We start from the raw sequence: 21422 nt of genomic DNA, 5'->3' as shown, positions 1-21422 counted from the left end.
CAGTACTGGCAATCTTCCTAGTCTGAGTTTCTCAATATTCATCTCTGGCAAAAATTAAGAGACCACTGCACAGTTTTATAAAATTCAGTTTCTCTACATGTCTGACAGCGATTCCATTCCAGTGTCTGTTGAATTTCAACCAGAGTACACCTCATTCTACTTAACCCCTTAACGACCAAGCCATTTTGTAGGATAAAGACCAGGCCTTAATTTTGAAATCAGACCACTGTCACTTTATGTGGTTATAACTCTGGAACGCTTCAACGTATCCCGCTAATTCTGAGATTTTTTTTTTTCGTGGCATGTTGTACTTCATGTTAGTGGTAAAATTTCTTCGATATGACTTGCATTTATTTATGAAAGAAATGGAAATATGGCGAAAATTTTTAAAATTTTGCAATTTTCAAACTTTTAATTTTTATGCCCTTAAATCAGAGAGATATGTCTCAAAAAATAGTTAATAAATAACATTTTCCACATGTCTACTTTACATCAGCACAATTTTGGAACCAAAATTTTTTTCCTTAGGAAGTTATAAGGGTTAGAAGTTGACCAGCGATTTTCTCATTTTTCCAACAAAACTTACAAAACCATTTTTTTTTTTTTTTTAGGGACCACCTCACATTTGAAGTTTGGGGGGCCAATATAACAGAAAATACCCATAATTGACACCATTCTAAAAACTGCTCCCCTCAAGGTGTTCAAAACCACATTCAAGAAGTTTATTAACCGTTTAGGTACTTCAAAAGAATTGAAGCAATGTGGAAGGAAAAAATGAACATTTAACTTTTTTTCCCAAAATTTTTTATTTGGACACAATTTTTTTTATTTTGTCAAGGGTATCAGGAGAAAATGAACCACAATATTTGTTGTGCAATTTCTCTTGAGTACACCAATACCCCATGTTTGGAGGAAGACCAATCTTTAGGCGCACGGCAGTGCTCAGAAGGGAAGGAGCATCATTTGAGATTTTGAATATCAAATTGGCTGGACTCAAGAGTGGACGCCATGTCGCGTTTGGAGAGCCCCTGATGTACCTAAACAGTGGAAACCCCCCACAAGTGACCCCATTTTGGAAACTAGACCCCCCAAGGAACTTATCTAAATGTGTGTTGAGCACTTTGAACCCCCAAGGGCTTCACAGAAGGTTATAACGTAGAGCCTTAAAATTAAAAAATCATATTTTTTCCACAAAAATGATCTTCAATGAGCTATAATTTTTCCATATTTCGGCCGACAGAGTCATGTGCAGGCTTGATTTTTGAGGGAAGAGCGGACGTTTTTATTATTACCATTTTCTCCTTCGTCTCATTGGGGGACACAGATACTGTGGGTGTATGCTTCTGCCCCTAGGAGGCTGACACTAAGTTAAAAAAAGGGGTTAGCTCCTCCTCCGCAGTATACACCCTCGCCCCTATTGCGGGCGGAAATCAGTTTTTTGCTTAGTGTCCTATGGAGGCACACACAGTCTGGATCTCTCCAGACTATTTTTTTTCTAGTTTACTATGAAGATGAGACGGGCGACGGATCCTATTGAAAGAGTCCGATCTCCCCAAACCATCAACGGGCGAGCACGCGTTGAGTATTGTCTCCGCGTATACTTTCCCGCACCGAGGGACATATCTGGGACTTTTCCCCAGACTTCTATTTTTGTTTATTTTATGAAGATGAGACAGGGGCAACGCATCCTATTGAAAGGATCCGATTTCCCCAAACTATCAACGGGCGAGCACGTGCGAGTATCCCTCCACGTATCCTTTCCCGCGACGTGGGACATTATGCCAGACTTAGCCCTGTCCACCCCTAGGTATTGAAACCATGGGCAGGCACAGAGGCACAAGACTAGTCTGTGCGGCCCCCACTGCTCCACCAACGCTAGACGGCGGTGCTGCAAGGTGGCGGACGGTCCCTCTCCTCACCCCCTGAAGGGGTTAGATGGAGCTAGGGTGCCTGCACCGTCCTATTTTTTTTTTATCAAAGACCCCCTCACATACCTGCGCTCAGGCTGAAGAGGATCATCGGTGAGGAGAGGGTCGGGGAAGGCTCCTGCGAAGATTTCGGGCTGGAGGCCACAGCCGCAGCACGCCTCGTGGTGTCCACTAGCCATGCAAGAGAAGGGCTGGATCCGTCAGGATAGGAACGCTGCGCCGATCAGTAGCGCCATTTTTTGGTACCGCGCCCCCCCCGGTCGGGTAGGGAGAAAATTGAGGCCGGAGCTAGGCCGCGGCCGGAAGTTCCGCCCTCGGGGCCGCGTGTCACTTCCGGCAGCCCGCCCCGCACTCGGCGGCAGTAAAAATCGAGGCCCCGGCTTCGGAGCACGGGCTAGGCCGCAAAGTGGGAGTGCCGCCCCTAGAGCGACTTTACAGGCTGGTGCGCGCCACAGATGTCGGCGCGCGATTTAAAGGAAGCATCTAGGTTGGGGGGGCGCAGGACTGGGGTAGGTGCTGCCCGAGAGGCCACGCTATAGGGAAAAACGAGGGGCTACCTCTTCCCCATATCCCCAACAGCGGACAGATACAGCATGTCCGAAAAGAGCAAAGACGCACACGTTCGTTTACGCGGCATGCATCTCTTGTCAGGCTGCGTTTCCGCGGGCGCAGAGCAAGCGTTTATGCGAAGCCTGCGAATCCAAACGCGCCCAGGAGCCCTCCCCTGCGACCGCGACCAATGTGTCAAATCCCCCGGAGTGGGCCCGATCACTGTCACAGTACATGGCGTCGCTTACGAGAGCAATAGAATCCCTTCAAGCCCCAGATAGGGGCAGGGACAGTGTCTCGCCGCCTTTAGAGGGAACCTCCACCTCACAGGAGCCTCCGGCCTACAGGGGCCACCCTCACTCCAGGCAGCCCCGGGGGAAACAAATCCACACTGTGTCGCCCAGTCCATCCGCTGCCTTCGGCATCCGTAAGATCTGCTACTCGCTCCTCGTCACCAGTGGTTGATAGCGAGCAGACCTCAGATTGTGACTCAGATGAGCCCATTGACCTGGACACTCCAGAGTCACGTGAAACAGTGGACAGCCTCATAGAAGCCATCAATCAGACCTTGGGGATTGAGGATGATACCGCATTGGCTACGGGGCATAAAGTGGCATGTAAACGAGTGAAGCGGCCGCACAGAATTTTTTCCTCTCAGGTTAAAGGGCACTCGAAATGCGTTTTCCGTTTGCTCCGGACCTCCGTAAGCAATGGATGGAATCCCCGATAGTGGATCCTCCGGTTTCACACCTGGCCACTAAGACCCTGTTCTCTGTCCCTAGGGTTTCCTCGATTAAAGATCCCACGGACTGCCTTATTGAGAGCCTAGCTCGTTCAGTATATGAGGCGTCAGGGTCTGCACTCGCTCCCTCGTTCGCAGCAACTTGGGTAGCCAAGGCTATGATATCATAGTCAGAAACATTAAACAAAGTCGCGCAGGAGCAGGATCTACCTGCAGAGATCTCGGAGGTCACAGGTCAGATGACGATAGCCGGAGATTATATAATGAATGCGTCTTTGGATACGGCCAATTGTTCAGCACTTGCTGCCGCTAATGCAGTCTCTATCTGAAGAGCCCTATGGTTGAGGACATGGCGGGCCAATTCTACTTTCAAGAAGTCCTTGACTTCCCTGCCTTATCAGTGCGGCCGCCTATTTTTGGATCAACTTATCTCCGACTCCACAGGAGGAAAGAGCGGGTTTCTCCCTCAACAGAAGGTTAAATCGTTTTTTCGTCACCCGGTTCAGGCACGTTTTCGGGCCTTTCGCAGTGCCACCGGCCATTCTAGGCCGGGCGTGACGGCATTGGTCAGGTGGCTGCCGCTAAGCAGCCTGAGCCGGGTCCGGGACCCGAATAGGAGACCGGTCCGGGGTCATGCATTAAAAGACTCCGGGTGGACTACGGGGCCCAATTCCGCCACCTCAGGCTGCCCCAACCAGGATATGGAGCGGCAGGTCATATAGAGCCAACCCATTGGGGAGAATGCGTGCTCAACAGGCCAGATCGAGGGGACCCAGATCCTAAGGGTCATCGGCCAAATGACTCAAGGTCTTTACCAGACGACACCAGCAAAGTGGGGGGCCGCCTACTCTGTTTTCACCACGTCTGGGCCAACATCGCTCACGATGCATGGGTAAAAGAATTGGTGTCCTCAGGTTACAAAATAGAATTTGTCAGATACCCTCCAAGATGGTTTTTTTTCTTTCCCGACTTCCCAGGGTAGATACCCAGGTAAGGGCTCTATTGGGAGCCATCAAGTCGCTCCTGCACAATGGAATCATTGTTCCAGTGCCGGAACACGGAAGAGCTCAGGGGTTCTATTCCAACCTTTTTGCGGTTCCCAAAAAGGACGGGTCTGTCAGGCCTGTTTTGGACCTAAAGCTTCTGAACAAATTCATCAGGATCAGACATTTCCGGATGGAGTCTCTCCGTTCAGTCATAGCGGTCATGGAGCAGTGAGAATACACAATCAATTGACAGCCAGGACGCATTTCTGCATATTCCCATTTTTTCCTCCTCATCAGACGCGGCTACGCTTCGCCATCAGTGTTCAGCATTTTCAGTTCGTAGCGCTACCCTTCGGGCTAGCCACGGCTCCCAGAGTGTTCACAAAGGTTATGGCAATTGTCAGGGCCACACTGCATTCTCGAGGCATAGTCGTCTTGCCTTATCTGGACGACCTCTTGGTCAAGGGCCCGTCAATACGGCCATGTTAGGAAAAGGTCAACATCACGCTAGATACTCTTGCTGCTTAGATGGTTGGTCAATGCAAAGAAATCATCCCTTGTGCCAGCTCAGAGGATCTCCTTCCTAGGAATGATCTTCGACACTTGCTGAGGGTTGATAATTCTCCCTCAGGAAAGGGCGCTAGTCTCCGGCAGGGAGTCCGGACACTACGCCAACCAGTCCCTCATACCATCCGATCCGTGATAAGGATCCTAGGGAAAATGGTGGCAGCAATCGAAGCGATACCTTTCGTCCAGTTCCATCCTTCACCCCCTGCAGCACGCCTCGTGTCAGCCTGGGAAAGGAATCCTTTCACGCTCGATCGGCGGTGCAAACTGTCCTCTCAAGTCAGGCAGTCGCTGGGATGGTGGATAACCAGTTCCTCTCTGGCCTAGGGGAAACCTTTCCCCCCATGTGATGGGCTGATAATGACAATCCCAGCGGATGCTTCCTACTTGGCCATAAAATCCATTTTATTTTTATCTTTTAAAATAGTTCCATGTGGCAGAAACCCAAATATATACAGGGGGCCAGAAGAAAAAAAAGGGCACACTGCTGCTTAATGCGTGCAAACTACGTGTTTCGACCTTACTAGGTCTTCTTCTAGGTCTTAAGTGTGAGCAGTGTTCAAGATAGTAATATACCCTGCTTCCAGGAACTTGATCCAATTACAAAATTTGACTTAATTAAAATAGGGTGTATACCCTTACACAGGGATAAAACTTTGTTAAATACAAAATGTACTACATATTTAAAGCATATCGCTGCAAAGTTCCCTTATTTTTATCTAATACATTATTATTCACATCTTATATTCTTAGATATCACAAAATTTACCATATAAACAAAAAAAATGTAAAAAAAAACAAAAAAATTTTAAAAAACATTTAAAAAAAAAAGAGGAAGGAAAATTCAAGTGTTTTTATTTATATATATATATATATATATATATATATATATATATATATATATATATATATATATATATTTATTTACCACTGGAAAACCTGACATTTAGAATTGACTGATTAAATCTAACCTATTATTCAGTCCATCTTGAACACTGCTCACACTTAAGACCTAGAAGAAGACCTAGTAAGGTCGAAATGCGTAGTCTGCACGCATTATCCCCTTCCTGCCATCCGACGTACTATCCCGTCCACGGTACCCGGGCCCGTATGACCGGGGACGGGATAGTACGTCGGCGCGATCAGCGGCGCCCACGTGGTGAGCGCCGCTGATCGCGGCCGGGTGTCAGCTGATTATCACAGCTGACACCCGGCACAATGTGTCAGGGGCGGTCACGGACCGCCCCCGACACGTTAACCCCTTGCACACCGCGATCAAACACGATCACGGTGTACCGGGGGTTAAAGGGAAGCATCGGCAGGGAGGGGGCTCCCTCCGTGCTTCCCTGAGCCCCCCATGGCAGCGCAATGTGCAGCGCTGCTGCGGGGTACTCCCTTCCTCCAGGCCCCCGAATCCAAGATGGCGACGGGGGCCTTCGGGGGCCTGCGGAAGCTGGCTTCCTCAGTGCCTGCAAAGCGCAGGCATGAGGAAGCCTTCTGCAGTGCCTGTGTCAGATCGCTGATCTGTCACAGTGATCTGTGATGTGACAGATCAGCGATCTGTCACAGGACAGTGATGTCCCACCTGGGACTATTTAATAAAGTAAAAAAAAAAATAAAAAAAAGTGTAAAAATAATTAAAAAAAAATCGCCAAATAAATTAGAAAAAAAAAAAATATTCCCCCAATAAATCCATTTTTTGGAAATAAGAATAAAAAAAAACAATAAAAGTACACATATTAGGTATCGCCGCGTCCGTAACGACCCGCCTTATAAAACTGTCCCATTAGTTAACCCCTTTAGCGAACCCCATAAAAAATAAAAATAAAAAACGAAGCAAAAAATAATGATTTATTATCATACCGCCAAACAAAAAGTGTAATAACGCGCGATCAAAAAGATGCATATAAATAGCCATGGTACCGCTGAAAACGTCATCTTGTCCTGCAAAAAACGAGCCGCCACACAGCATAATCAGCGAAAAAATAAAAAAGTTATAGCTCGCTGAATAAAGCGATGCAAAAATAATTATTTTTTATATAAAGTAGTTTTCATTGCATAAAACCGACAAAAACATAAAAAACGACCTAAATGAGGTACCGCTGTAACCGTACTGACCCGAAGAATAAAACCGCTTTATCAATTTTACCGCACGCGGAACGGTGTAAACGCACCCCCCCCAAAAGAAATACATGAAACGCTGGTTTTTGTTCATTCTGCGTCCCAAAAATCGGAATAAAAAGCGATCAAAAAATTTCACGTGCCCGAAAATGGTACCAATAAAAACGTCAACTTGTCCCGCAAAAAATAAGACCTCACATGACTCGGTGGGTCAAAATACGGAAAAATTATAGCTCTCAATATGTGGTGATGCAAAAACTATTTTTACAATAAAAAGCGTCTTTTAGCGTGCGACAGCCGCCAAACATAAAAACCGCCATAAATAGTAAATCAAACCCCCCGTTATCACCCCCTTAGTTAGGGAAAAATAATAAAATTAAAAAAATGTATTTATTTCCATTTTTCCATTAGGGTTAGGGCTAGGGGTGTGTTGGGGTAGGGTTAGGGCTAGGGTTAGGGTTAGGGGCGTGTTGGGGTTCGGGTTGGAGTTAGAATTGGGGGTTTCCACTGTTTGGGCACATCAGGGGCTCTCCAAATGCAACATGGCGTCTGATCTCAATTCCAGCCAATTCTGAGTTGAAAAAGTCAAATGGTGCTCCTTCCCTTCCAAGCTCTGCTATGCGCCCAAACAGTGTTTTATCCCCACATGTAGGGTATCAGCCTACTCAGGACAAATTGCAAAACAATTTTTGGGGTCCAATTTCTCCTGTTACCCTTAGGAAAATAAAAAATTGGGGGCAAAAATATCATTTTTGTGGAAAAAAATGATTTTTTTATTTTCACGTCCGAGTGTTATAAACTTCTGTGAAGCACTTGGGGGTTCAAAGTGCTCACCACACATCTAGATAAGTTCCGTGGGGGGTCTAGTGTCCAAAATGGGGTCACTTGTGGGGAGTTTCAATAGTTTAGGTACATCAGGGGCTCTCCAAACGCACATGACACCCGCAGACCATTCCATCAAAGTCTGCATTCCAAAACGTCACTGCTTCCCTTCCGAGCCCCGACGTGTGTCCATACAGTAGTTTTCTCCCACATATGGGGTGTCAGCGTACTCAGGACAAATTGGACAACAACTTTTGGGGTCCAATTTCTCCTGTTACCCTTGGGAAAATGAAAAAATTGGGGACTTATTGATCATGTTTGTGGAAAAAATACGATTTTTTTATTTTCATGCCCTGGCATTATAAACTTCTGTGAAGCCCTTGGGGGTTCAAAGTGCTCACCTCACATCTAGATACGTTCCTTAGTGGGTCTAGTTTTGAAAATGGGGTCATTTGTGGGGGGTTTCCACTGTTTAGGTACATTAGGGGCTCTCCAAAGGCAACATGACACCCGCAGACCATTCCATCAAAGTCTGCATTCCAAAACGTCACTACTTCCCTTCCGAGCCCCGACGTGTGCCCATACAGTAGTTTTCTCCCACATATGGGGTATCAGCATACTCAGGACAAATTGGACAACAACTTTTGGGGTCCAATTTCTCCTGGTACCCTTGGGAAAATAAAAAAATGGTGATTAAAAGATCATGTTTGTGGAAAAAATACGAATTTTTTATTTTCACGCCCGGGTGTTATAAACTTCTGTGAAGCACTGGGGGGGTCAAAGTGCTCACCACACATCTAGATAAGTTCCTTAGGGGGTCTAGTTTCCAAAATGGTGTCATTTGTGGGGGGGTTCCACTGTTTTGGTACATCAGGAGTTTTCCAAACGCGACATGGTGTCCGATCTCAATTCCAGCCCAAAACGTCAAATGGCGCTGCTTCCCTTCCGAGCTCTGCCATGCGCCCAAATAGTGGTTTACCCCCACATGTGGGGTATCAGCGTACTCAGGACAAATTGCACAATAACTTTTAGGGTCCTGTTACCCTTGGGAAAATAAAAATTGGGGTGAAAAGATCATTTTTGTGGAAAAAATATGATTTTTTAATTGTACCGCTGTACGTTATAAACTTCTGTAAAGCCCTTGTGGGTTCAAAGATCTCACCACATATCTAGATAAGTTCCTTGGGGGGTCTAGTTTCCAAAATGGGGTCACTTGTAGGGGGTTTCCACTGTTTAGGTACATCAGGGACTCTTCAAACGTGACATGGCGTCCAATCTGAATTCCAGCCAATTTTGCATTGAAAAAGTCAAACAGCGCTCCTTCCTTTCTGAGCTCTGCCATGCGCCGAAACAGTCGTTCCCCCCCACATATCAGGTATCTGCATACTCAGGACAAATTGCACAATAACTTTTGCAGTTCAATTTCTCCTGTTACCCTTGGTAAAATAAAAAAAATTGAACCTGAAGTATTTTTTTTATGAAAAAAAGTTAGATGTTCATTTTTTTTTAAATATTCAAAAAAATTCCTGTGACGCACCTAAAGGGTTAATAAACTTCTTGAATGTGGTTTTGAGCACCTTAAGGGGTGCAGTTTTTAGAATGGTGTCACTTTTGGGTATTTTCTATCATATAGACCCCTCAAAGTGGCTTCAAATGTGATGTGGTCCTAAAAATAAAATGGTGTTGTAAAAATGAGAAATCGCTGGTCAACTTTTAACCCTTATAACTTCCTAACAAAAAAAAATTTTGGTTCCAAAATTGTGCTGATGTAAAGTAAACATGTGGGAAATGTTAGTTATCAAGTTTTTTGTGTGCCGTATCTCTGTGATTTAAGGGCATAAAAATTCAAAGTTGGAAAATCGCGAAATTTTCAAAATTTTCGCCAAATTTCCGTTTTTCTCACAAATAAACGCAAGTTATTTGAATGAAATTTTACCACTAACATGAAGTACAATATGTCAAGAGAAAACAATGTCAATCACCGGGATCCATGGAAGCGTTCCAGAGTTATGACCTCATAAAGGTACAGTGGTCAGAATTGTAAAAATTGGCCCGGTCATGAACGTGCAAACCACCCTTGGGGGTGAAGGGGTTAAGCAGCAGTGTGCCCTTTTTTTTCTTCTGGCCCCTTGTATATATTTTGGTTTCTGCCACATGGAACTATTTTAAAAGATTAAAAATAAACTGGATTTTATGGCCAAGTAGGAAGCATCCGCTGGAATTATTTGCTGGTTTTTGCTTCTATTGCAACATGGGTGTGCCTCTCCCATTACAACTCCGTGCGGCTTCCTGGAAGTGAGCAGAACCACTAAGGACGTCTAACTGGGTGAGCTGGCTATAATTTTTCTTGTTTGAATTTGTATTTTGAGGCATTTAGCCGTGCCCATAAATCCCAGCTTTTATACAGGGGGTAAAGTTTTTTGGACTCACATCTTATTAAACCAAAATGACTGAAAATACAGGTCAAAGTTTTGAAGACATTGAAGATTACAAGGCAAGGTTGAATAAATCTGCCTCTATATTCCAGGGGTCTAAATCGAACCCAGGACATCTAATGAGTACATCAGTGGAATTGACCACTTTAATGAAAGATTTGGAATTGAAAATGTGTAAGGAATTAAAGATTTGGTGGGATCAAAATACCTTACAAACCTATTATGATAAAAATATGGTCCCCAGAGGCCTCCGTATAAAAAAATAGAGTTACACAGCAATATGATGAAAACTTTCACAAAGATTGGGATGGAATATTCAGTGACAGTTCCTTTAACCCCTTCATGACCCAGCCTATTTTGACCTTAATGACATGGCCATTTTTTGCAATTCTGACCAGTGTCCCTTTATGAGGTAATAACTCTGGAACGCTTCAACGCATCCTAGCGATTCTGAGATTGTTTTTTCGTGACATATTGGGCTTCATGTTAATGGTAAATTTAGGTCGATAATTTTTGCGTTTATTTGTGAAAAAATCAGAAATTTGGCGAAAATTTTGAAAATTTCGCAATTTTCAAATTTTGAATTTTTATTCTGTTAAACTAGAGAGTTATGTGACACAAAATCGTTACTAAATAACATTTCCCACATGTCTACTTTACATCAGCACAATTTTGGAAGCAAAATATTTTTTTGTTAGGAAGTTATAAGGGTTAAAAGTTGACCAGCGATTTCTCATTTTTACAACAAAATTTACAAAACCATTTTTTTTAGGGACCACCTCACATTTGAAGTCACTTTGAGGGGTCTATATGGCAGAAAATACCCAAAAGTGACACCATTCTAAAAACTGCACCCCTCAAGCTATTCAAAACCACATTCAAGAAGATTATTAACCCTTCAGGTGTTTCACAACAGCTAAGGCAATGTGGAAGGAAAAAATGGACATTTTAATTTTTCCAACACAAATTTCCTTTCAGTATCAATTTTTTCATTTTCACATGGGCAACAGGATAAAATGGATCCTAAAATTTGTTGGGCAATTTCCCCTGAGTACACCGATACCTCATATGTGGTCATAAACCACTGTTTGGGCATACGGCAGGGCTCAGAAGGGAAGGAGCACCATTTGACTTTTTGAATGGAAAATATGCTGGAATATTTAGCGGTTGCCATGTCGCGTTTGGAGAGTCGCTGTGTGCCTAAACACTGGAGCTCCCCCACAAGTGACCTCATTTTGGAAACTAGACCCCCCAAGGAACTTATCTAGATGCATAGTGATCACTTTGAACCCCCAGGTGCTTCTCAAATTGATCTGTAAAAAAAAAAAAAGTACTTTTTTTTCACAAAAATTATCTTTTAGCCTCAGTTTTTTCATTTTCACATGGGCAACAGGATAAAATGGATCCTAAAATTTGTTGGGCAATTTCTCCTGAGCACACCAATACCTCATATGTGGTCATAAACCACTGTTTCTCGTTCGCCTTATTGGGGGACACAGAGACCATGGGTGTATGCTGCTGCCACTAGGAGGCTGACACTATGCACAAAAAAAGGTTAGCCCCTCCTCCGCCGTATACACCCCACCGACCGGCAGGAAGTTCCTCAGTTTAGCTTAGTGTCAGTAGGAGGTGGACACGGGTCTTTGATTAGACCCATATCTACCTCGATGTGCGTCGTTTCTTTTCAGGTTTTTCCGGAGGGATACAGTGTGAATAGTCACATCTGTAGTCCCACAAAGAGACTATGAGTACGGCGTGTACTGCCACCCCGTATCCTCATAAGTCTACAGCAGGACCAAGACCCCTAACATGGATGTGGCGTTCCAGATGGTCCTCGCTCCCCGTCTCCCACCCACTCGCCTACCAGAGCCGGTCGGTCGGTTGAGGCGCAGGATACTCTCCTTGAAACAGTACGCTGGATGAAACGGATCAGGAGGGTAAGTATGAGACCTGAGTCCCATTCTCCCTTGCGGATTCCACGCCAGGCCATTCCATGGATTCTTCGGCAGCGGTCGCTGTGACAGTGCTGCGACGCCTCCGCGTCGTCTCCAGGCGGCCGCTGCAGCTATTTGGGCCCTGGCTGGTTATCGGACAGCTCTTCCCCCCCCCTCTGCCGGGCCCTAGCTGTCCTCAGTAGCGGCCACCGCGGCGGTTCTGCGACACCTCCGCGCCGCCCTGTGCTGACAGGCGGCCGCCTCTTCTAATCCAGGCCCCGGCTTCATCTGGGGCCTTGTCCGGCGTCGCGGCCACGCCCCCCGCCTCCATCCTCGGGCGGGCTTCCCTCCCGCCCGCTCTAAGCCCGCCCACGGCCTTCTCCCCTCAGGTTGAGCGTCCCGGAGGCGGCGCCGTCCCTCCCACCTACCATCTTAGCGGGCGGCACCATTTTTATCATCGGCGCCTAGCCCCGCCTACCTCCCTCCTCTGCATCTGCAGGAAAGCGCGCGCTTCCTGCTCGGCTCCTCTCTGGCTGCCGCCATTTTCACAGCCTGTCAGCCGGACGCTGTTCCCTCAGCCGTGCCCCTGCAAGCCGGATGAACCGTGCATCTCCATTTATTGGAAGCTGCGATAGGACACCGGACCGTGAGTAGCTCTGCATACTGCAGACTGACACCCTCCTCTGCCTCCTGTCCCCCAACCTTCCGGCAAGGCTTCAGTGACTGTCCGTCAGTATGTCTAATTCTAAGTCTGACCGCGCTCGTCCCCCTGCCTCCTCTGGCACCTTAGTCAAGTACTTTGCGTGCTCTTCTTGCAATCACAAACTTCCCTCAGGTCAGTCCACTCCCCTCTGCCTGGACTGTAGCAATCCAATCCAGCCCGACGCCGCTCAGGAGCCATCCATAGCCCCAGTGGTGAGTGAGCCCCCCATGCCGGGCTGGGCCTCCTCTCTATCACAGTCAGTGGCAGACCTCACCAAGGTGTCTCAGTCCCTAGTAGCCGTTCTGGACAAGTTGCCCTTGGGAGCTTCGGCGGGACCCAGCACGTCTCAGGACGTCCCATCTGAGCCAGCCAGCGGCAGTCGCAAGAGGCCCAGGCAGGACCTCCAGGCGGAGTCCTCCCCTCGTCCTACCTCACCCCATAGTCCCCAGCAGTCTCCCTCTCGGGCCTCCTCTCCCGAGTCAGGCGAAGCGCTTTCGGAATCGGAAGGGGTCTTAGAGCTGGATTCGGACCAGGATGCGAACATGAAGGTTACGGTGCAAAACCTCATTGCCGCGATTCACCATACCTTTGACATCGCTGACGCCCCTGCGAAATCCTCAGATCAGGAGGTTTCGTTCAGACGGGCGGAAACACCATCCAGGGTGTTTCCCTTCCATTCTGAGTTTGGAAAGATTTTTACAAGGGAGAGAGTAGATCCGACCAGACGCTTTCAAAGAGGAAAGCGTCTCGGCGTACTGTACCCGTTTGCTAAAGAGCTCACGGACAACTGGGCCGCTTCTCCCTCGGTGGACCCTCCCGTGTCCAGACTTTCTAATAATACGGTCCTTCCGCTGTCAGGTGTGGCGTCTCTAAAACATTCTAATGATAGGATCATAGAATCTCTAGCAAAATCTGCCTTCGAAGCGGCATCGTCAGCGGTATGTCCAGTCTTTGCTTCTTCTTGGGCAGCAAAGGCCATATCCACTTGGGCAGACGACCTTCGGCAGGGCATTCTGGATAAGGCACGACCAGAGCATTTGGCCGATCTCGCCAATCAGATTTCCCATGCGGGGGATTATCTGCTTTCTGCCTCCCTGGATGCCGCATCTTGCGCAGTTCAGGCGTCAAGTAACATCGTGGCAATCCGACGTACAATTTGGCTCAAGGCCTGGCAGGCGGACTTGTCCTCTAAAAAGTCTCTGACCAATCTACCTTTTCAGGGAGTGCGTCTCTTCGGATCACAATTGGATCAGATTATTAAGGACGCTACCGGAGGTACGAGTTCTCTTCTCCCCTCCAAGCCTCGCAGACCTCCTCCAAGGCGTCAGTTTAGTTCCTTTCGGACTTTCCGCCGTTTCTATACGGCGGAAAACCCTTCCAACCAGCAAAGGCCACAGGCACGTCAGGAAAGAAAGAAGGTTTCCTTCAGGCCCACTCCATCCTGGCGGTCCCACTCTTCCCAGGGAAGACCGTCCAGATCTAGATCTGGACGGTCTACATCCGCATGACTACCATCGGTCTCCCGGGGGTCCCTTCCAATTGGGAGGTCGACTTCTTTTCTTCAGCGACGTCTGGCTCGCCTCAGTAGAGGACGCTTGGGTCAGAGAGGTTGTATCAACAGGATACAAAATAGAGTTCATTTCTCTTCCACGGGATCGCTTCTTCCAATCCCGTCCGCCGAGGGATCCGGCCTTGGTCCCGGGGTTCTGTTCGGCCATCGCCTCTCTTCTCAGTTCCGGGGTGATTGTGCCCGTTCCCGAATCGGAACGCTTCACAGGGTTTTATTCAAACCTGTTTGTGGTGCCGAAAAAGGATGGGGCAGTTCGGCCCATTTTGGATCTCAAGTTACTCAACAATAGAGTTCGCCTTCGCCACTTCCGGATGGAGTCTGTACGCTCGGTAATTGCTTCCATGGAGGAGCAGGAATTCATGGGTTCCATAGACATCCAAGATGCCTATCTGCATGTGCCCATATTTCCCGGACATCAGAAGTTCCTGCGGTTTGCGATTCACCACGAACATTACCAGTTCGTCGCGCTTCCTTTCGGGCTCGCCACCGCTCCCAGAGTCTTCACGAAGATTATGGCGGCGTTGATGGCCTTGTTGAGGATCAGAGGTCTCGTTCTTTTTCCGTACCTCGACGATATCCTGATCAAGGCTCCCTCCTTTCAACAGGCCCGCCTAAGTGTGGCGATCGTTCTAGACACCCTGTCCAGTTTTGGGTGGATCGTCAACCGGAAAAAGTCCTGTCTGGTCCCTACTCAACGCCTTGTGTTTCTGGGCCTTCTGTTCGACACTCGTCGGTCAAGGGTATTTCTCCCACAAGACAAGATTCTTTCCCTGCAGCAGGGCGTGCGATCATTACAGATCACACGATTTCCATCCCTCAGGACAGCCATGAGGGTCCTGGGGAAGATGGTGGCGGCGATGGAGGCAGTTCCCTTTGCCCAATTTCACGCCAGGCCACTCCAGCAGGCCATTTTGTCCAGGTGGAACAGGTCGGCTCTATCTCTGGATCGTCCGGTTCGTCTTTCATGCCGGATCAAGCGGTCTCTCAACTGGTGGTTGACGTCTCCCCTCATTCTCTTGGGGCGGTCTTTTCTTCCCGTTCACTGGCAGATTGTCACTACGGACGCCAGCCTCATCGGCTGGGGTGCAGTGTTCCGCAATCACACTGTTCAGGGTCGATGGTCGACTCAGGAATCAGCTCTGCAGATCAATGTCCTAGAGATACGAGCGATCCATCTAGCTCTCGTCCACTGGGAAAGGCGCCTCAAGGGCCTGCCTGTCAGGATTCAGACAGACAATGCCACAGCGGTGGCGTATATCAACCGCCAAGGGGGGACACGGAGTGTCTCAGCTCTGGCGGAAGTGTCCAGAATTCTTCAATGGGCAGAGACCTTTGTTCCAACGATTTCCGCGGTTCACATTCCCGGCGTGGACAACTGGGCCGCCGATTTCCTCAGCCGCGAGGGTCTTGCGGCAGGGGAATGGTCCCTACATCCGGAGGTGTTTCATCTGCTCTGCCGTCGGTGGGGAACTCCGGATGTAGACCTCATGGCATCTCGCCTCAACAGGAAAGTCCCACAATTCGTGTCCAGGTCTCGGGACCCTCTGGCAGTGGGCGCCGACGCTCTGGCCGTCCCTTGGTCACAGTTCGAGCTCCCCTACCTGTTCCCTCCTCTGCCTCTTCTTCCCAAGTTGTTGAAGAAAATCAAAGCAGAGGGGATTCCAGTCATCCTCATCGCCCCGAATTGGCCCAGAAGGTCTTGGTTCGCGGACATTGTCAACCTTCTCGCGGACGCTCCCTGGAAGCTTCCCGACAGGGCAGATCTGTTGTCTCAAGGCCCGATTTGCCACCCCAATTCTCGGTCGCTCAATTTAACGGCGTGGCTGTTGAGACCGAGGTTTTGAGACGGGCAGGATTCTCTGATCGGGTGATTCATACCATGATCCGCGCCAGAAAGCCTTCTTCTTCGAAGATCTATTACCGTACTTGGAAAGCCTATTTCTCCTGGTGTGAGACCAATGACATCGCGCCCTTGGTTTTTTCGCTCCCTTCTATTCTGGCGTTTCTGCAGGCAGGGCTGGATGCGGGGCTTGCTCTCAGTTCCTTGAAGGGTCAAGTTTCGGCACTGTCCATTTTATTTCAGAAAACGCTGGCCTCCCGGCCCCAGGTCAAAACCTTCCTCCAGAGTGTGGCTCACACGATTCCTCCGTACCGAGCGCCCGTGGATCCTTGGGATCTTAATTTGGTTCTTCAGGTTCTGCAGGGTCCTCCTTTTGAACCTCTCAGGGACGTTTCCCTTTCCCTCCTTTCTTGGAAAGTGGCCTTTCTGGTGGCCATTACCTCCATCCGGCGCGTGTCGGAATTGGCAGCACTTTCTTGCCGCTCTCCTTTTTTGGTCCTTCATCAGGACAAGGTAGTTCTGCGGCCTCCGCCCTCTTTTCTTCCGAAGGTGGTATCTTCGTTTCACCTCAATGAGGACATTGTTCTGCCATCCTTCTGCCCGAGCCCAGCTCACCCTCGGGAGCGGTCCTTGAACAAGCTGGACCTAGTCAGGGCATTGAGAGTCTATCTAGCCCGGATGACTTCCTTGCGGAAGTCAGACTCTCTGTTCATCATTCCTGACGGGGCGAGGAAAGGTCACCCAGCCTCAAAGGCCACTATTGCGCGCTGGATCAGATCGGCAATTTTGGAGGCATACCGGGTCAAGCATCGAGTGGCCCCTCCAGGGGTCAGAGCGCACTCTACCCGGGCGGTGGGTGCCTCCTGGGCGGTGCGCCACAGAGCTTCCGCGCTGTAGCTTTGCAAGGCTGCAACGTGGTCATCGGTTCACACCTTTGTGAAATTCTACAGGGTCCACACCTACGCTTCGGCGGACGCCAGCCTAGGTAGAAGGATTCTGCAGGCTGCGGTGGCGAGTCCACTGGCCTGATGGAAGTTTGTTTCCCACCCCAGGGACTGCTTTGGGACGTCCCATGGTCTCTGTGTCCCCCAATAAGGCGAACGAGAAAACAGGATTTTTTTGGGTTGCTTACCGTAAAATCTGTTTCTCGGAGCCTTCATTGGGGGACACAGCACCCTCCCATGTTCTACAACTCCTGTTCTTATGTTTGTCGGTTTGTTACAGTTGAGTTGTTTGTTCTGTTCTCAATCTATTCTGGTACTTCTCCTACTGCTTTCTGACTAACTGAGGAACTTCCTGCCGGTCGGTGGGATGTATACGGCGGAGGAGGGGCTAACCTTTTTTTGTGCATAGTGTCAGCCTCCTAGTGGCAGCAGCATACACCCATGGTCTCTGTGTCCCCCAATGAAGGCTCCGAGAAACAGATTTTACGGTAAGCAACCCAAAAAATCCTGTTTTGTGTGCAGGGCAGGGCCCGGAAGGGAAGGAGCGCCATTTGACTTTTTGAATGGAAAATTAGCTCCAATCGTTATCGGACACCATGTCGCGTTTGGAGAGCCCCTGTGTGCCTAAACATTGGAGCTCCCCCACAAGTGACACCATTTTGGTAACTAAACCCCTTAAGGAACTTATCTAGATGTGTAGTGAGCACTTTGAACCCCCAAGTGCCTCACAAAAGTTTATAACATAGAGCAGTGAAAATAAAAAATCATTTTTTTTTCCTCAAAAATGATTTTTTAGCACGCTATTTTTTATTTTCACAAGGGTAACAGGAGAAATTGGACCATAAAAGTTGTTGTCCAGATTGTCCTGAGTACGCTGGTACCCCATATGTGGGGGGGGGCACTGTTTGAGTGCACGGCAGGGCGCAGAAGGGAATGAGCGCCATTTGACTTTTTGAAATGAAAATTGGCTCCAATCGTTAGCGGACACCATGTCGTTTTTGGAGATCCCCAGTGTGCCTAAACTTTGGAGCTCCCCCACAAATGACCCCATTTTGGAAACTAGACCCCCTAAGGAACTTATCTAGATGCATAGTGAGCACGTTGAACCCCCAGGTGATTCACAGAAGTTTATAATGCAGAGCAGTGAAAATAAAAAATCTTTTTTTTTTTCCTAAAAAAAAATTTTTTAGTCTGCAATTTTTTATTTTCACAGGGGTACCAGGATAAATTGGACCCCAAAAGTTGTTTTCCAGTTTGTCCTGAGTACGCTGGTACCCCATATGTGGGGGGGAACCACTGTATGGGCACACGTCAGGGCTCGGAAGGGAAGTAGTGACATTTTGAAATGCTGACTTTGATGGAATGGTCTGCGGGCGTCATGTTACATTTGCTGAGCCCCTGATGTGCCTAAACAGTAGAAACCCCCCACAAGTGACCCCATTTTGGAAACTAGACCCCCCAGGGAACTTATCTAGATGTATGGTGAGCACCTTGAACCCCCAAGTGCTTCACAGAAGTTTATAACGCAGAGCCGTGAAAATAAAAAATCATTTTATTCCCTCAAAAAAATGATTTTTAGCCCGCAATTTTTTTTTTTCACAAGGGTAACAGGATAAATTGGACCCCAAAAGTTGTCCAGTTTGTCCTGAGTATGCTGATACCCCATATGTGTGGGGGAACCATTGTTTGGGCACACGTCAGAGATCGGAATGGAAGTAGTGACGTTTTGAAATGCAGACTTTGATGGAATAGTCTGCAGTCGTCATTACGTTTGCAGAGCCCCTGATGTGCCTAAACAGTGGAAACCCCCCACAAGTGACCCCATTTTGGAAACTAGACCTTCCAAGGAACTTATGTAGATGTATGGTGAGCACTTTCAACCCCCAAGTGCTTCACAGAAGTTTATAATGCAGAGACATGAAAATGAAAAAAACATTTTTTTTCCACAAAAATAATTTTTTAGCCCCCAATTTTTTTCCCAAGGGTAACAGGAGAAATTAGACCCCAAAAGTTGTTGTGCAATTTTTCCTGAGTACGCTGATACCCCATATGTGGGGGTAAACCACTGTTTGGGCACACGTCGGGGCTTGGAAGGGAGTGAGCACCATTTGACTTTTTGAACGCAAAATTGGCTGGAATCAAAGGTTGCACCATGTCGCGTTTGGAGACCCCCTGATGTGCCTAAACAGTGGAAACCCCTCAATTCTAACTCCAACCCTAACGCCAACACACCCCTAACCACAACCCTAACCCCAACACATCCCTAACCCTAATCCCAACCCTAACCCCAACACACCCCTAACCCCAACACTAACCATAACACTAACCACAAGCCTAACCCTAATTCTAACCCTAACCCTCTTTTCAACCCTAACCCTCTTTTCAACCCTAACCCTCTTTTCAACCCTAACCCTCTTTCAAACCCTAACCCTCTTTCCAACCTTAACCCTCTTTCCAACCTTAACCCTCTTTCCAACCTTAACCCTCTTTCCAACCCTAACCCTCTTTCCAACCCTAACCCTCTTTCCAACCCTAACCCTCTTTCCAACCCTAACCCTCTTTCCAACCCTAACCCTCTTTCCAACCCTAACCCTCTTTCCAACCCCAACCCTCTTTTCAACCCTAACCCTCTTTCCAACCCTCTTTCCAACCCTAACCCTCTTTCCAACCCTAACCCTCTTTCCAACCCTAACCCTCTTTCCAACCCTAACCCTCTTTCCAACCCTAACCCTCTTTCCAACCCTAACCCTAACCCTCTTTCCAACCCTAACCCTAACCCTCTTTCCAACCCTAACCCTCTTTCCAACCCTAACCCTGATGGAAAAATAAAAATATTTTCTTTATTTTATTAGTTCTGCCTACCTATGGGGGTGATAATCGGGGGGTTCATTTACTTTTTATTTCATTTTGATCACTCAGAGTGATCAAAATGAAATAATGGAATCTGCAGCCAGCAGATTCGGGCGGGCGCACTGCGCATGCGCCCGCCATTTTCTAAGATGGCGGCACCCATGAACCGGACCCGCCGGACACCGGGAGCGACGGGGGGACTTGGAAGGTGCCGGGGGCGGTGAGAGTGGGTGAGGGGGGGATCGGAAGCTGGCGGGGAGCGAAGGGAATGGGAGGGGGGCAGATGATGACAGCGGCGGCAGATCGCCGCTGTCATTCAGTGGCAGGGGGGGCGATCGCTGGTGGGGGGGGGGGGGTCAAATCGGTGTCTCCAGCCATGTCCGATGCTACTGCAGCATCGGCCATGGCTGGATTGTAATATTTCATCAATTTTCATTGATGAAATATTACTATCGCTCTGATTGGCTGTTTCACTTTTAACAGCCAATCAGAGCGATCGTAGCCACGTGGGGGCGAAGCCACGCCCCCTGTAGTAAATTACAAAGCCCCCTGTATCTGCGGGTCAGGTGACCTTTCATTGACCCCGGTCACCCGACCCGCAGGGGGGCTTTGAATTCATGACACAGGGTATGCGTCATAGGTCAGATTGGCACCGACTTTCATGACGCATACGCTGTGTCACAGGTCGGGAAGGGGTTAAAGTTGATACAACTAATAATTAAGGAAGAAAAAAACAGTTGGAAATAGTAAAAAAAGAGATTAAACCTTTACAGAACAGCATGCAAAGATTTACAGCTACTGAGGAATTTAAATTATTAAATAATAAACTTAAAAACAATCTGATGAAATTGGAAACCAAAATTACGGATTTGAAAGAAAAAAATATGAAAGAGATTTAGAGGATTATAAAAATAATAAGGTTTACACATGGGTTAAACCAATGCGATCAACATATGGTAGTTATAAGAATTTAAAAGGAAAGAAAAAAAACATATTTAAGGAACCAAGAGTTACCTTTCGAGAGTTAAATACCACATTGGAAACCACTATGTACTCCTCAGAGGAAAACATGGAATCCTCTAATGAATCCGGAGAAGAAAGAAGGACTATGCTGGAAAATTCTTCTAAGGCGGCATTTCCAAAAAACGGAGGAAGCGGGAAGGGAGGAAGCACTGCAAGAAAGGGCTACAACACACGGAAGAAAAATCGTATGAAACAATGAAACCAATCTGGAATTTATCCAGTTATTTGCTAACAGAGGCCCAAATCTCAGTGCTTTCCAAAGGTCTCCGTTTTGCTCCCACTAATCAGTTTAATGTCTTCAGAACAATACTGGATGTTAATCGTTTAGCAAGATCCCTTACCTTGAAATGCCATTTCAAAGAACAGGAGATGGTAGAACAGAATATCTCCATTGATGAGGATATAGAA

The 21422-nt window shown here is 47.7% G+C and overlaps 1 protein-coding gene across 4 annotated transcripts in view; it reads left to right on the top strand.

Moving 5' to 3' along the window:
• Positions 1–21422, top strand: part of EP400 (E1A binding protein p400) — a 346882-nt gene that overhangs the window by 45141 nt on the left and 280319 nt on the right. The gene's annotated exons all lie outside the window — the stretch shown is intronic.

This window comes from Dendrobates tinctorius, unplaced genomic scaffold (assembly GCF_039654945.1).
Source record: "Dendrobates tinctorius isolate UK_male_01 unplaced genomic scaffold, ASM3965494v1 ptg000243l, whole genome shotgun sequence".
Lineage (NCBI taxonomy): Eukaryota > Metazoa > Chordata > Amphibia > Anura > Dendrobatidae > Dendrobates > Dendrobates tinctorius.
This window is presented reverse-complemented; position numbering and strand designations above follow the sequence as displayed.